A 17,201-nucleotide genomic window follows, 5' to 3' on the forward strand; every position below is an offset into this window, starting at 1 on the left:
AATCAAGCCCATAATGTACAAACAGCAGGCTGTCTTTATTTCACTTGCTCTTGCTTTGGTATTTAAAGTGAGTAAAGCTCACATTGTTCATTGACTTTGAATTTGTAAAGTGAACATTCACCTTCAAGAAGAAAAAACAATATCAAAACATACTCACCTTTACTTCGGTAGAGCCCCCAATTCCTCCAGTGATATCCTCGTTTGGGTCCAGCGACCTTTAATCCAACTTTGTCCCGGTGCAGAGGAAGCACCGGGCACCCCCATCTTCCTCTATCTTCTTTCTGAAGAGTGGCAATCTCCCATAAAAGGGTTGTCCACACTTTATAATGAAGTAAAACTGTTTATGATAGTCTGCTTTAACTAAGATAACTGCATGTATTTTTTTATAGTAAGGTCACCGTATTGTTTATCACTTTTATAAAAAAAAAACTGTGCATCTTTTTTTGTAATTTTATTTTAGCAAAATAAACAACTACAGAAGTGATATTGTTAGTGCTCTTACAGTTACAATATCCCAGTTCCAGTTTAAGCGTTTTAATGTTGAGATCTCTCCAGTGCAAGAATGAAAATATGAAACACAAGTATTGACAGCATGTGACATTCCTCAGCTGTTATGTAAGCATGAAGCGCTGTGTGTGCTATTACATTATTTGGCAGCTATCCACATACCAATTTAGTACAAATGTTAAAAATTGACAGTCAATTTTTTTTTTTTTTTGTTATTTTTGTAACAGTCTATTTTTTCTTTTTTCCTTTTTTTTAAAAAAAAGCATATACAGCTTTTTTTATAAATATTTATTGCTGAAAATCTGGTTGTACTGCACAGTGCATATTATATTTTGCGTTAATAATAGAGTCTAAAAACATTGATTAGAGTGTGAAAAGGCCGTTACCTGCTTGTAGAACTTATGTATGCTTAGAACTTGGCTGGTAGTATAGCAGTACAAGAATTGTACTTAATTATTAGGATTGTATGTTTAATATTGAAAATGAGTTAAAGCAGGATCACCGGACATAGAGAATGTACTGCCTAATTAAATAAAAGGATCTTTTTGTTCATTTAAGGCTGGCTTCATATGTATACATTTTAGGTTGTGCCCCCAATACACCTTGCAAACTTCATGATGGTCTGTTGTTGGTTTTTTTTTAAAAAAAGGCAAGTCAATATGTAATTCTAGAACATTAAAATGAATAAGCTACCCTAAAGTGGAACTAAACTAAAGTGGACAGGGTAGGTCCTTCATTGTGGAAGAACAGGCGATGTCCATTCCACAATAAAACAACCTTACCTGCCTGATTACATTTTTTAAATACATTCACCTGTGCCTGTTCTATTGTGGGTACCACCATCTTTACCTGGTTTTCTTCTTGGTTTGCAATATTTGGCCATCTTCATTGGCCAGACTGGAATCATGTTCTATCAATCCCAATACCCCGGGGCATTCCAGGATACCTGACATACCCCGGTATGCCAGCTCAGCATCTTTTTCTTAGCTTACTGAACATGCAAGTAAGTATGGTTTTTAATGTAAATGCTGACTGATCACAAAAATTCTTTGTGTAACTTCAAAGAAATGGAAATTAATGCACACAATACCACATTTGAGCATAAAGATGAGCTGGGCCAATTTCCATATTGATGACGTCTTCTGTTTTTATTTAATTCAGACTAATATACATTTATCAAAATATACATGTTCAGGTTATAAAGTTATGTTATATGACCATATATCTGGCCCCAGGAGTCCTGGAAACAAGAATACGCTTAGGTTAAACCACCAACTATGTTTCCTAAAGTCTAACCTGGACTCACCATGTGTCTTGCAACTCACCATAAACCCATACTTAAAATAGGCAGACTCCCTGACCAATAGTGGTTAACAGACATGAGGGGATGAGTGAAGAATGCCACTACAGGAACTGGAATTGGTATTCCATAATTCAAAGGGTTTTGGAGTTCCTTGAGCGCTCGAAATTATTTAAGGATATGCACAGACACTTTCTTTTGCAGCAATGTCTGTAATTTAATTTGCTAATTAAAAAAAAAAAGAGCTGCAAATGCTGGTGGTGTTTACTGCAGCTTTCCATAACTATAAAAGATCCATCCCAAGTTCTCCCAGAAAACCTCCAACTATTTTAGTCAGAACATGCTTTAGTTGGGTTTGAGCTTAATGTTAGTTGGGGTTAACCGATAATGTTGCTATACCATTGCTACTAGGAATGAGCGAGAAGGACTCTGACAAGTCCCATGAAAATTTCCTTGAACTTCTGATGGGTCCGCAAAATTTCGGCGAACCGATTTCGTGAATTTCATTAAAGTCAATGGGCCAACTTTAAACATTATTAGCAAGGCTCCTATATTTGTTAGAATCACCACATTTTCTAGGTATGTGTAGGAGAACAGTGGCAACAAGGGAAAAATACCAAAGTTCCAAAAGACCTTGTGGTTTTCCAGAAAACGGCAGGTAAAGTGACAGCAGGCAAATAGGATTTTTGCGTGATGGACAGCATACAGAAGGAAGCATAAACATTAGGACATTGGGAAAGGGTGACTTTACGTGTGAACTCAACCCACTAGCAGCAGTCTCTGCCGTCAAAACAGCAGGAGACCGCATTGCTAGCTGGCATCATGACCTGGATGACATGTGTTAGGAATGCCACCCATAAGGTTGTGGAGAAGTAGTGCAGTGACATTAGGCAAAAGGATGGAGGACCAGAGACGGAGCGTGGGTCAGCGAGAGCAGTAGCAGTGTGTGGCCTCCCCAGGGGGACTGCATTGGTAAGTGTCATAGAGAGCTGGGTGTAGTGCATCATCAATGCCACCCAGAAGTGTGTAATACAATTTTAGTGAATAGAGTACTGATAGGTGGCAGCAACAGCAGGAGGGGAAGGCAATGGGCCCTGAGAAGAAGCGGGGACTGCATTGGTAACTGGCATCTAGAGCTGGGTGTAATCCATTGTCAATTCTACCCAGAAGTGTGAAATACAAATATCTGAAATTTGTGATTAAATGTGGAAGGACCAGACCAGGATGTTTTGTGCTCCAGCACTGTTGCTGTTGCTGTTGGTGCCGGAAGCAGAAGGAAGGTAAACGATATTGCTAGTTTGCATCATGAGGTGGATGACATGAATGCCAACCCTCAATCTTACAATACTTAGCTGAAAAATTAGGAAAAGGCAATAGTACCTATCAGTGTGGCAGTACTGGGGATTTTCATCTGCAGTTTGTTGACCTCCTGGAAGCAGCAGAAATGTAAAGTATATTGCTAGCTGGCACAATGGCAAGCATGACATTGGCCATGAATGCCACCCCTGTACGTTGAGATAACTAGCGGAAAAATTCAACCAAGGCAGGCTCAGCTGACAGGGTGTTGGTGATAGCCAGCCACAGACTCAACACAGGAGCAGTGTGGGTTCACAGAGGCATTTTGTTTGGCCAGTGAGTCCTTGTGTCAGTCAATCCATGACATCTGCAGTGGGGGTATGATAGTGATTGACATTTTCTGGCGGCAATCGTGATTGGTTGCCCGTGACCATTCCGCCAGCGGCACTGGAGGTTTTTTCGGACAGAACACTGGATGCTGGGCACAAAGAAGCTTGATGGCATACTGTGCCAATTGCGGGCAGATTTCAAGCCTGTTGACACAAAAATCAATTGCGTCATTACTGTCAGGACAGTAATGCCTGGGGTGTGACAGCACAAATTCGGGTCAGACGGGTCCTGTCCAGCAGCCTCAACATGGTCTTACTCATCATCATCGTCATAATCATCTTCCTCCTCCTCCTACTCTTGGAACTCCTGATGCTGGCCAGCGTCCCTTCTTGCTCCTCCTGATGCTGGCTGTGCGGTATGGAGTGTAATGTCACCCTCATCCTCCTCCCCCCTTTCTTCCCCTCCTCTTCCATCGCCACTTTCCATCAGGCCACACAGGGTATTATCAAGCAGAAAGATTATGGGTATGACGTCGCTCCAGCCTGAACGTTCCCGACTCACAACGTTTATGGCCCGCTCAAAGGGGGCCAGTACTTTGCACAGCATCTCCATCTGCAGCCACTGGTCACTGGTAAAATAGCTCAGTTGTGTGGTTGTTCCAAGGACCCCCCTGCCTCCATGCACCACGCTGACCAAGTAATGGCAGATGGCTAGCTTTTGCTCACACGGACGCTGGAGCATGTGCAGGGTGGAGTTCCATCTAGTCACAGTGTCACAAATCAGTCTATGCAGTGGCAGCCTCTGTTGGCGTTGGATCTTGCTAAGCGTCGCGGCGGCAATAGGGGAACCGCGGACATGGCTGCAGATGGAGCGAGCCTGTCTCAGTAAGTCTCATGTTATGTGGCCCATGCGCAGCGCGTCCACAAGGTTGGGCCCTTTGTCGCACAATGGGCCAAATTTATCAAGCAAAATCGGTTGGCCGGTCGCGCATCCGTATTAGCGAGCTGAAATGCGAAGCGATCACGCTAGTCATCAACTGGATGAGATCGCGGCCAAAGCCGCGCAGCATTGGCAGCTTTACAATGGGGAGCTGGCATCAAAAGTCACTGTTCCCCTAAAAAATCATCCTTTCTAATGGCACACATATCACCCTTAGCCCTAAAAAAAATGTTTGCGCTGTTGAAATGTTTAAAACATTTATGTGCGCCAAGAAAAAAGCATATTTTAGAATCACTTATTTCTTTTCTTATTTATATGCATTTAATTGTATTTTGACATATATACACAAGTGAAATCACTAAATGTTTTTTTAAACCACATTTGACAATAATCTTTTTTCAGTTATTTAATTTCTATCAGCCAAACTACTATAATGCTATTTTAATTAGATCACAAATGCTTGGTGACAATTTTTTACAATTCATACTATTGTGAGATGACATATTATGAAGTTCTTACTAGTATATATACAGCTTGATCTCAATTAGTTTGCAGTGTTGCAAAGCAATCCAAAAAGTATAAAAAATGTATCACTTACCCAAAGTAAGAAGCATTAAAGATTCTAAATAACTGTAGATATGCACAGAACAGAGCAGGTGTGCGCTAATTAATTGCTATGATCTCACGATTGACATCTTAACAGATCCTCCTTAATCGCGCAGCTGAAATCTAATCGCCTTAATTGCTATGATCTCATGATTGACATCTTAACAGATCCTCCTTAATCGCACAGCTGAAATCTAATCGCCTTAATTGCTATGATCTCATGATTGACATCTTAACAGATCCTCCTTAATCGTCCAGCTGAAATCTAATCGCCTTAATTGGCGGATTCGAGACCCCTATTGCCCATTTTGTTATGAAGGCAAGCATCCGGCTTGGCAGTGAGATGCGAATGAACGAGTGCATATGACTCCAGCCCGCGGTAAACCGGCTCGATATAACGGCGCGAAATAACGCGCAACCAGCGAGCGCGGATTTCATTGATGAATTGGGCTCAATATGTTGCCTCGTGACATCATGGTCATCATCACCCTCATTTTCATCTAAACCAACCTCTGCAAATTCAGCCACTGATCCAGAACCCTCGCCCAGCAAGTCCTGACCACACCCTCCAGGGTTCTCAAAGTCTGCCTCCTGCTCTGAACTTCGCACTGACAGATCCTCAGGCTGTTCATCAAATAACATAGGAGAGTCATCGGGAGGTACAGGCACATTAGCTACGCTAACGCCTGTGTTTGCTCCTGTCACGGCTGTGCTGGTTCCTGCTGCTGCAGAAGAAGAACCTGCTGCACTTGAGGCCCCTGAGACCCAGTCCACAATAATCTCCACATGATGTGGCTGTTTGATTGTATTCTGCCTTCTCAATAGATCTACCAGCGTACTGGTGCTCCGCACACATCTAAGACCTGTTTGACAACTTGTGCTGCTGCCTCCAACAGTTTGCTGCTGCTGCTGTCCTACAGTGGCAGACTCCCGGGGAGTATGCCCCTTCCAGATGCGGCAGGTCACCCAACGCCACACCTTCCCCTGCGTCTACCTCTCATCTTTCACTTATTCGGGCAAAAATGCACCTGTAACAAACGTTTTCTTTGGTAAATAGGAACAGGTATCAAACACTGAAATATCTGTATTTATTTTACAGTAGGACAGAAATTTAACTATACCAAATGGTCTTCTTTGGTAAATATGACTAACAGTGTCTTCACTAATACACAATATAGATTACACTAAATGTGCTGACTGCTGACAAAAAACAACCAAATCTGACTAGTTATGTGTGGCACTACAAGTAGCAGCAACCACAATTGTACCTTCAGTGCATGTGCAGTCAGTGAACAGCACCTAAGAGTGTAATACACACAATATAACTTGCACTAAATGTGCTGACTGCTGACAATTTAACAGAACTGACTAGCTAGTCACTGTCCCTGTCACAATCTCCCTTCCTCTATCCTATACACAGAAGACAAGATGGAGTGACTAACCCTTCCCTCCTTCCCTGTATATATGCCCGTGCTCAGATGTCTCCTGATTGGCTGCTGGGCCTTGCTGTGCATCCTGGAAGCAAATGACTTGCTCCCAGACATGATTCCCCCTGAAATTTCTCGCCGTTATTGCCCCCTGCTTTTTCCCTCATTCGTTCAGTGAGAACACAACCTCATGGCAAATCAGAAGGCTTTCACTTACATGTTTGGTAAGCGAGAAAGGCCCGATTCGCTGCAAGATCGAAATTACAAATTTTGCTCCCTCATCCCTAATTGCTACTGTAAAATCTAGTTGCACACATTGATTATTAGAGTATTACATTGCAGTTACCAAGTAAACACTGTATGGAAAATTCTCATGATTAATTGCACATTCAACTGGTTAATCTATCACAGGGCTAAATAACTGTGAAATGTAAATAAAATAAAAAATCAGATGATATAAATCTTATTAAATCAATGCCATCTCCAAAATAAAACATGCTGCTCTTCTTTTTATAGAGTAAATTAAGTTTAATTAAAAATAAACAGACATTATTGCAAACTGAAATAGCTCTAGAAACTAAGCAACAACAACAATATCTGTGTTTTTGCTGCAGGGCTATAATTATTTGTACCCTAATGAACATGTTTAGGCTCATTTACAGCACGTACATGTTATTATTAATGGTATAAATAGAAAGTTTTACTGCAGGTGAGGTTTGTACAGCCAAAAATCTTGTCAGTGTTCATGAAAGGTTATATAAAGTGCAAAACTTAACAAAAATGTTAAAATGAATATTAAATAACAAAAATGTACAAATGTATTTTATGGATAATTTTATTTTTTTTGTTTCCCTTCCACTTCCTTTTCTCCTCCCTACTTTACCTTGTATTTTGCTATTTTTTATGCATTGTTATTCTTCTTGCTCATTTTGCATTTTTTCCCTTTCACAATTACTCCTACATTTACAATACTTTTACTTTTCTTCCTTTTGTTTCATGCTGGTTTAATGGAGGTAATTTAGATTATTTTGAGATTATCCCATTGCAAAGATTAATTCACAAGCCGTATTCCTTTTGTAAGTCCCTCTTATTGTGTCTTTTTATATGAGAATATCTACCACTTTCCCCACCACCTTTGGATTTAAAACACCCATTATTTTGTGTATAGTTGTATTATTATACTTACCAGCCCATCTGTGTGTCCCATTCCATACAGCCATCTTTGTCAGCAACATACTCAGGAGCGAGCTATTTCTTTTAGGTTCCCCATGATGACATAATTTAAAAATTTGTGGTTATTATTACATAGTATTTATATAGCACCGACATATTACACAACACTGTACAAAGTCCATAGGCATGTCACTAGGAGGAGTTCACAATCTGTCCTTTCTAAAGTCATATGTCTTTAATACAATCTAAGGTCAATTTTGGAGGAAGCCAGTTAACTTAACTGGAGTGTGGGAGCAAACCAGAGTACCCAGAGGAAACCCACGCAAACACAGGGAGAACCTTCAAACTCCATGCAGATAGTGTCTGGGTCAAGATTTGTACCTGCGACACAGCACTGCAAAGATCAGAGTGCTAACCTCTGAGCCACCATTCTACACTATGCCAGTTATGCCAGTTGTGCTAGTTATGCCAGTTGTGCCAGTTGTGCACTTGCATAGAAAAAGAATACATTTATACCTAAATGTTCCAGTATTTTCTTTTGACACTTTAAAAATCTCCTAGCAAAACTAAAAAAAAATAACTAAAAATATATAAAAACACGCAAATGGTTAAAAGTTGGTAGATCACACTAATTTACCACACCACATGTCACCACCACTTTTTTACATGAGGTGTTACTTATTTCCCAGCAATATGTATAACTTGTTTTAAAGTCTCTCCTTTGAATGATTGATTGGGTATACAAAGTAAATGAAGTTTGACATTGTTCACTAACATTTAGATCTGCAAAGTGAACATTCACTTAACTAAGATATCAACCTTTTTTTAAAAAAAAGATTAAACCCCTTTAGCAAATTAAACCCTAAAATGGTATTTGTCTTTTGTACAGTAACTCAGATGACCAGCAGTAAAAAAAATTCTCCCTTCTTCCTAATAAACTATTTGATAAAATTCATATTATCACCACTAAGTAAGTACAGGGGTGCAGAGTTATTCTTGAACTGTAGGTAGAACTAAACCTGTGATACTCACCTGTCCCCATTCCGTTGCAAGTCACTACCATCTTCTTCTTTCTTAATAAGGATTATGTAATTCTCGCACAAGCGCGTGGGAGTCCATCCATTCTCAACACACGGGGAAAGCAAGTCGATTGATTTTGAAAGATCAGGAGCACATTTGTAAAGTAAACCTTAAGTCAATCCCACCAGTGAGATTTGATCAGACCTCGACGGACCACTTTGTTATATATTTTACCATTAATAAAAGAATCCAATAATTTAGGAACTCGGTGAGTCAGGAATAAAGGAGAAAACACCTAAAGAAACAAGCCTTTCTCATAACCCTTTTCTATTCATTCCAAAAAACATAATAAAACAGCATAATCCTTTTTCATATAATTGCTTGGAGTTCAGCTCTAATCACCTATGTGCACATATTAGATTAGCTCAAATGAACTTTTTAGAGTTAAATAACTGCCAAATTTGTGTTGTATGTCATGTGTGAAGTATCTGAATTCAGAACATCTGTAGTTCCTACCTCGCAGCTGAACTGTACTTTTCTAGGGCATCTGTCAGATCTACTCCATTTGGTGTAATTACAGAGTGTGTAAAATGAAATGGAATTTACCATCTCAACCATATAACATATATATTACTGATAATGTGTTATCACCGGTATTAAACTATATCTTTAATAGTAGATGGAGCATAGATGAGAAAAGACACAAGAGAGACAGACATGTTTGCAGAGTTCCCTTTCTTGATAATTAAAAATGTATTTTTACGCTTAAATTTAGTGTAAAATAGAGGTGTAAAAAGTTGGGATCTGCCAATGAAGACAACAAAACATATTTTTTTAATTTGTTGTGGGTTTTGTTGATGCATACATATGTACTGTCGGTACTCCTATAGAAATAGCATCCCTCATTATTACCTTCTTTTTTTGGCGGTTTGGAATAAATAATAGTCAAGTCAAACAACAATCATTATGTCAGTTTGTGTTTCGCAGTAACTTTACTACTTGTCTTTGTACACTTTCTAAAAGTCTTGCCCTGTGCAGATTGCCTGATATTTTACAATTATGCAATAATGATTACATTACATGATTTTACCCAGTGAATCAGTGGAATGAATTCATATTTTATTCCCTCAACGGTTTTACAATACCCAACTGCACAAGAATATTTTTTTAACAGATTGTCAGTTCAAAGCCAATTCAAGATCACATAAACACAGAACTTTATCTGCCTTAAACAAAATTATGAGTTCTAGAAAGCATGTACATCTTTAATAATTTATCAAATAAGTCATGCCAGAACAAACTTTAGCTTGTAGTAGAAAACCTCTGGATACTGAACAAAACCATAATCTGTAGTGATCGCTCTATTTCTCAAGCAATAATGAGGATGGTTCAGTGGTTAATGTGGTTTTTTTTACCCTTAGGATTTTCATTCTCAGGTTATTCAAGTTTTGTTCAAGATAATGCTTGGTGTTCATATGTTATTGTATTCAAACTTTGGGAAGATGACTTTTAGTGGTAAGTATGTAGGAAAAAAAAAACTAAATAGAACAATATTTATTTTGAGTAAAATTTTTTTTATTTAGGTAAAAATGTGTTTATTAAGGGGTCATTTTATCAGATATGGTCACAGAATGAGAATTGTGTCAGAGTGTTTGACATTGTATCATACTATACACTTAGGGCTCAGACCTGCTCCTAAAAATGTCTTATAGATGCTCCTGTATGCCTACTCTACACAGCAAGGCTTCCAGGAACAAGCTGGAGAGGATACACTTTCATGAGTAAAACTGGGAGATCCAGCAAACCTGGAATTGATTTCTTCAAAGTCACTTACTATTTGCTAGCAAATGTTTTGAATCCTGGACCAGATCCATTCCAGGTTTGCTGGATCACCCAGCTTCACTGATTAAAGTGTATCCTCTCCAGGCTTGTAGAGCTTTAATAAATCAGGCCCAAGGAGTCAGGGCTAATAGGTTAGGGAAGACTAGTGTTGGGGTTCGAGTCAGAATTAGCCCAACCACCGGTTATTCAACCCGGAAAAAATAAATCTAAGCATCCCTGATGTTCAGTGGTTAAGTTTGGAACAGAGCTTTATACCGCAACGGTCATTAACAGCAGGTGACAGTTATTATAGGCTGCCAGCCAGATTCACTAAGCCTTAAAGCTTTACAAGAAAATAGAAATGTGTTCCCCCATTATACACAATATTAAAAGCCGACAGGAAAATAGAGCAGCAAGCGCGTGCGCCCCTTTTCCCCAGATATCCACCCTCTGGGAAAACGTGTAGGGGTTATACTACTAACCCATTACTTAAAAAGTTAGAAAAAATCCCTAGAAAAAACAACAACCACACTGTTTACAAAGTTTATTATTCTTTTTTTATTAACACTTATAGTTGAAGTATCCTTTGCTGAGATAACCCATCAATTCATAGGGATCTGCGATGTCCCACACTGATCTATCCATCCTGCAATGGTTGTTTCTGCAGTAGACTGATCTGATTTGTCCTGCGAAGAACCATTCATCTGATCCCTACTACAGTCTTACAGGCACTTCCATTTATACATACACTGTAGATATATTTGTATATATGTATATATCACATATTTTTTTGATCTGTTACTTGATAATAGCTGCAATTGGTGGAATATTGAAAAATATTTTTGTACAGTTAGGTCCATAAATATTTGGACAGAGACAACTTTTTTCTTATTTTGGTTCTGTACGTTACCACAATTCATTTTAAATGAAACAACTCAGATGCAGTTGAACTGCAGACATTAGGCTTTAATTCAGTGGGTTGAACAAAAAGATATTTTTTTATCATTTTTGCAGCTTAGGGATGGCTTGATTCACCGGCATGGAGAGTTCCTTTGACTGCATGTTGTCTGTTCACAGCAAAATCTTCACATACAAGCACCCCCCCCAAAATCAACTCCAGGCCTTTTATCTGCTTAATTGATAATGACATAATGAAGGAATTGCCCACACCAGCCCATGAAATAGCCTTTGAGTCATATGTCCAATTAATTTTGAGCCCCTGAAATGAAGTGATTGTGTAAAAAAAAGGCTTTAGTTCCTCACATTTGTATGCAATCTTTTTGTTCAACCCACTGAATTAAAGCTGAAAGTCTGCAGTTCAGCTGCATCTGAGTTGTTTCATTTAAAATTAATTTTGGTACAGAACCAAAATTAGAAAAAAGTTGTCTGTCCAAATATTTATGGACCTAACTGTAGTTATAATACCATGTTTCAATATATATATGAATATATATATATATATATATATATATATATTTATTATTTAAAAAAAACCTCACTATTATTGTTTTTTTTTACGATTCCCTGAGTTACTTTATATTAATGTCTTGAGTTTGATATGTAATGTACAATGAAGTATCCTAAAAACTGTGCAGTGTTGCTCTGTGATATTTTGCCTAGGAGTGCCAATTTTTTTGTCAAAAAACGTTTTCCACTAAAACACTGTCATCATTATTTATTCAAGTCATTTCTGGTTATATCAATAAAATATGTGGAAAATTTATGGTGCACAAAAATAAGGTTAGAATGCTTTATACTGGCAGGTATGCAATGATTATTTCTTCTAAACTAGGTCATTTATTAATAGCAGAACAGGCAGATGCATGGCCCGTTTCTTTTGCACAAGGATACTTGTTGGTTAAACCAATATATTTGTTATGTTGTCAGTAAAGCTTGTTAGTAGACAAGTGTTTCCAAAACAGTAGTTTATAATAAAATAAAACATTATATGGCAGAAGTACCGAATTGCTGATTGAAGTTTATTCATGGATTTTATGTCAATTACATTTATTTTAACAGTGTATCAAAGTTACAAACAAAACTGCCTTTTCTAAATCACAATTGTCTTCTTTATCAATGCTTGTTTGACAGCACAAAAAAAAAGCAAATTGAATTACCGGAAACAACATCCAACATTTTATTAAATATAGTTTTGACTCGTGATATAGGGTCCTGGCTTATTTCACAATATCCATTGTGAAAGTTTAAAAAGGGAATTTGAGCAAGTTTGCCAGGACTATTTCAAAAAGAGTTCTGTTGAGAGTCACAGCAAGGTAAAGATGCTAAGGTGCTCCAATCTCAAATTTCATCTGGCATCCAACAAGATTGTACAAATGTACAGAGCATCCTTTTTATGTATGCATGCATGCGGAAATGAGGAGAACAAACTCCTTGGAGACCACAGCTGGGAATTGAACCTGGGACTCCTGCAAAAACAAGAGTGTGAGTCACTGAACCAAGCTTTCCTTCGATTTCCATGCATTTCTATCCAATGTGGTCTCTGAGTGCAGTGCAGAATTTTTCCAAACGCAATTATTTTTCATTTTCCTTTTTAATAAAGAATGTTTAAACAATCCACAAAATGTCTTCTTTATTCTGCGTCACCTTTTGTTTCCTTGGACTTTGAGAGAAGAACAAAATATTATTGTTTAAAGTGATGGAAATAACCATTTGAAATACACATGGCTGATATCATATGGGCACTTCAGCAGTAGGATCATTTTTGCTTCTATTCCTATCTGATTAGGGGAATTAGGGGAATTCCCACTGCCAACAGCTGCTAAATGAGCAGATGGTGGCTCAGAGGTAAATGCGCTGGCCTTTGGAAGACCAGCGCTAGGTTCCATGTTCGAATCTCAACCAGGACACTATCTGCATGGAGTTTGAAGGTTCTCCATGTGTTTGTGTGGTTTTTCTCCGGGTACTGCAGTTTCCTCCCACATCCTAAAAACATGCAGTTAAGTTAATTGGCTTCCCCCAAAATTGACCTTAGACTATATTAAAAGACATATGACTAAAGTAGGGACATGGTGAGTCTCTTTGAGGGCAGCTGGTGACATGACTATGGACTTTGTACAGTGATATGATGGTGCTATATAAATAATGTGTAATAATAAAATGGGCTGGCTCTTTTAGAACTAGCTGGGCAGCTCGAAAGGTGCCAGCCGCCGGGAGCCGCACAAGATAACTCCATCCCAAGGCAGATCTGAACCTACATTGGGTATCTTGGTTTCTGCATCCCAAAAAGAGAGTATTTCTATCAGCTGGCAGTATGGTATACTCCAGGTTATCTCGTTTTGTCTGTTCTGGACTTTTTTTGTATGTTTTTTACTGCATGTCTGTACTAAATAATATTCCAGATCTTCTATAGGTTTCTTCTTCATAAGTTCCTTTGCCCCAGGAGTCTGTGAAACCATTAGATAAAACCAACTACCTGCTGTGAGGAGGATTTATCTCTGAGCTAATAAATACTGAAATGCTGGAAGTGATATCCCTTTAAACTAGATTGCATTGTTAGATGTTTATGTGGCCTATGTCTACAAACCTAATGAGGCTGTTTTGAGCTGGTATTTCTGTGTAGTTCTCTGTGTGCCTCATAGGTACCATGGGAGTAGCATTAAACACTTATTTACATGTGAAACAGTCATTATTTTTCTCTACAAGGCATTAATTATAAGGTATTTAATTTCCTATTTAGCATTAGAAAAAGTAATTAAAATAAACATTTATGTAGTGTCTCATTGTCTATTGTCATTGCACCTATCTTTGCATTTCACCACAAGTAAATATTTATGCATGTCAGTGTCAGTAACAATAATCTATTTTTTAATGCCTATGGATTTTCTCAATCGCTGAATTGTAATTGTTATTACTATGAGATGAAAAGGTACTGGAGACGTTTCTTATCGTGCCCTAGGTTCATCGATATGTTTACAGAAACTTTACTGCCACCATTTTATGTTCTAAATTGTTTTTGCTCTTTTTTTTTTTTTTTTTTTTTACATTTTTGGACGCCAGGATAATTGAGCACAGCTGGTAATTCAAACTAAATCTGCCTTTTAGAGACATCTGTGTTTGGCTAACTGATCATTTAAAAGAGCATGATCAGATTTGTCTTGTGTGTAATAAATTATATTGATAGATAATAAAATTAACAATTGTAAATCTTTTCAGGGTACATATTGAAGTAACAAGATAGAGGTCATTGACAGGGTAAATTCCTCAATATTGCCTACAAAACAAGTTGCATTAGGATTTTCCATAAAACAATATTTCATATTTTCATGCTTATAACTGTTTGGCTTATATTTAGCAGGAAATATTATTTTTGGGTGTTTTCATTATGTATCATACATCACAAGAATGGTTTTGAAGAAACTTTGCAAATTCATCATCTGACTCTTTCCTCTAAAAAATGTATTAAAGGAACAAAAACAAACAGCAGGTCGCCAATGTCATCCTTCTAAAAATGCTTAAAGAGGAAGTAAATTTATAAATGGCCAAAACAAAAAATAAATACACTTACCTTCAATCCTGCAGTGCAGTTGATTGGTCCAGAGGTCTCTTCCATCAGGTCCTGGTCATCCTGGCATCCGTCTTCAGACCGGCACGCCAAGCGCCGTCATCATCTCCCTTTTTTCCGGGTTTTTCTTACTACGTCACCACACCCAAGAGCGAGATCAGGTGACGAAGTTGGGGAACAAAACTTGCCGATCTCACTGCACATGCGTGAGATCAACTTTATTTTTCCTTTTGGCATGCGTACAAGGAGCACCCAAGAGCCTAGTGGGATGCATAACGTAGGTATCCCCGGGAGGCTTTGCGCTCTAATTTGCGCCTAGGTGACAGAGAATTAGAATTTTACTTAACATAAAAGAATTGTCTACCCTTTTATGTAAAGTGAAAATTCTGAGTTTAGGTACACTTTAATACCTGTCTGTGGCTTCAATATTTTTTTAATTACTGAACTGGAATAGACAGAATAAAGTCAGAAATCCTGATTTGTCAGGCTCCAGGTCAGTGGCTCATAAAATGTTGAACATATTGAATGAACATGACAGCAACATGTATGATGATGCTCCAGGCCTCCTTTTTTTATATATATATTTATTTATATATATATATATATATATATATATATACATATATATATATTATACATTCCATTCTTTCTGTCCAGCATACAACAAACTCTTGCACACCAAACGTCAACTAAATAAAAACTTGTATTGCCATGATCATCAATACATATCCCTAGCTTTTATCCCAGTGTTTATTTTTTTTTATTGTTACCAATAGTGCTTAGTCCGATACTGGAGCTTTGGTGGGGGCTGATTTTTATTGCAAAACAATATAAATCATTTCTTTTATCACATAGAGCATTTAATGGTACAACAAAACAAAAAAAGGAGCCTATATCCAAGTAAAAATATATTTGTTCTACACCTTCACATAAAATGCAGTCACCAAATTCAAACTGCCAAGATATAAAAGTGTGAAAATATATATGAAAACTATATTAACTAATCAACTCCAACATCACATAACAGCATTTAGAGGTACAGTAGCACATACATTTATACGCCGTACTCAAAACTGCAAAGATATAAAACTATGATGAAATATTGTAAACAATCAATGAAGCCAAACAAAAATGTATCCAGCATGCAATGTAATAAAATGCATTAACAGCAATGATTTGAATAATAAAATACAGTACAAAATTTCAACAAAACCCATATAAACAAAACATGGGTGTTTAACCAGCAATTTTCTGCAGAAGCTCCTAAAGGGTGCATTAGGGTTACTTTGTATAGTGCCAAGTCAGCCTAACAAATTAGTTTGGAATTAATACTAATATTTAATTGTTACTATTGTAAATAATTAATTTGTCAAATACAGTATAAATTTATTTGCATACCATTCTTTTTATATTGTCTTGTATATTTGTGTAAAAGTAGTAAAAATTTTTGATTGCTTGACTTTCTGTTCTTTTTTCCCAAAATGATGAAGATAGTAGAAATGTATTTATATTATTGTTGGTATCATTACTACATTACCTCTACTACCTTATTGTACAGAAGGCACGTACAAAGGATGATTAGTTTACCATGTCTACTGCAAAATGATATGTTATTACCTGATGTCAATGACATCACATAAATATATTTATAAACTATGTTCTGTGTGTTTATGTAAAGTCATTTGTTAGCGGAAACATTTAACATTAAATGCTTACAGATGCTGCTGTAATGTCCATACAAAATTGATGTAAATGGGTAAGGTGTATGTATTCTTCCTGTAGAGGTCTTTGCACATGCAACCTGAATAATTTGAATGAATTATTTATTATGTTCCCATCAAATAGGGCCTCTCTACCCTGCTGGTAATTATATGTGTACTATTGTAATAACAAATGTGTAATAATTGCTAACACATGTAATTATGTTTACTATACAATACCCATTCTTCATCAGCCATACATAAATCACACAACATTTATTACTTAACATTAAGTTAATTTAAGATTATACAACATAACCAAATATCTGTCAAGATATTTTGTCATACAGGAAACAATCAAACAATTGTTAGTACTAAACTAGTAAGTTCCTTCCCTACCCTTAGCCCCACCTTACTCACTCCCTTCTTCAACCAAATCAGCTCTCTGACTACACCACTGCTTGAAAATGTCCATCTTTAACCCCCCTAGCTTTCTAATTCTGTCCATATTTCCGTATTTATTTTAAATTGTAGGCTATAATTGTTAGGCATAGCTCACC

The sequence above is a fragment of the Pyxicephalus adspersus genome, chromosome 5, assembly GCF_032062135.1.
Source record: "Pyxicephalus adspersus chromosome 5, UCB_Pads_2.0, whole genome shotgun sequence".
Classification (NCBI taxonomy): Eukaryota; Metazoa; Chordata; class Amphibia; order Anura; family Pyxicephalidae; genus Pyxicephalus; species Pyxicephalus adspersus.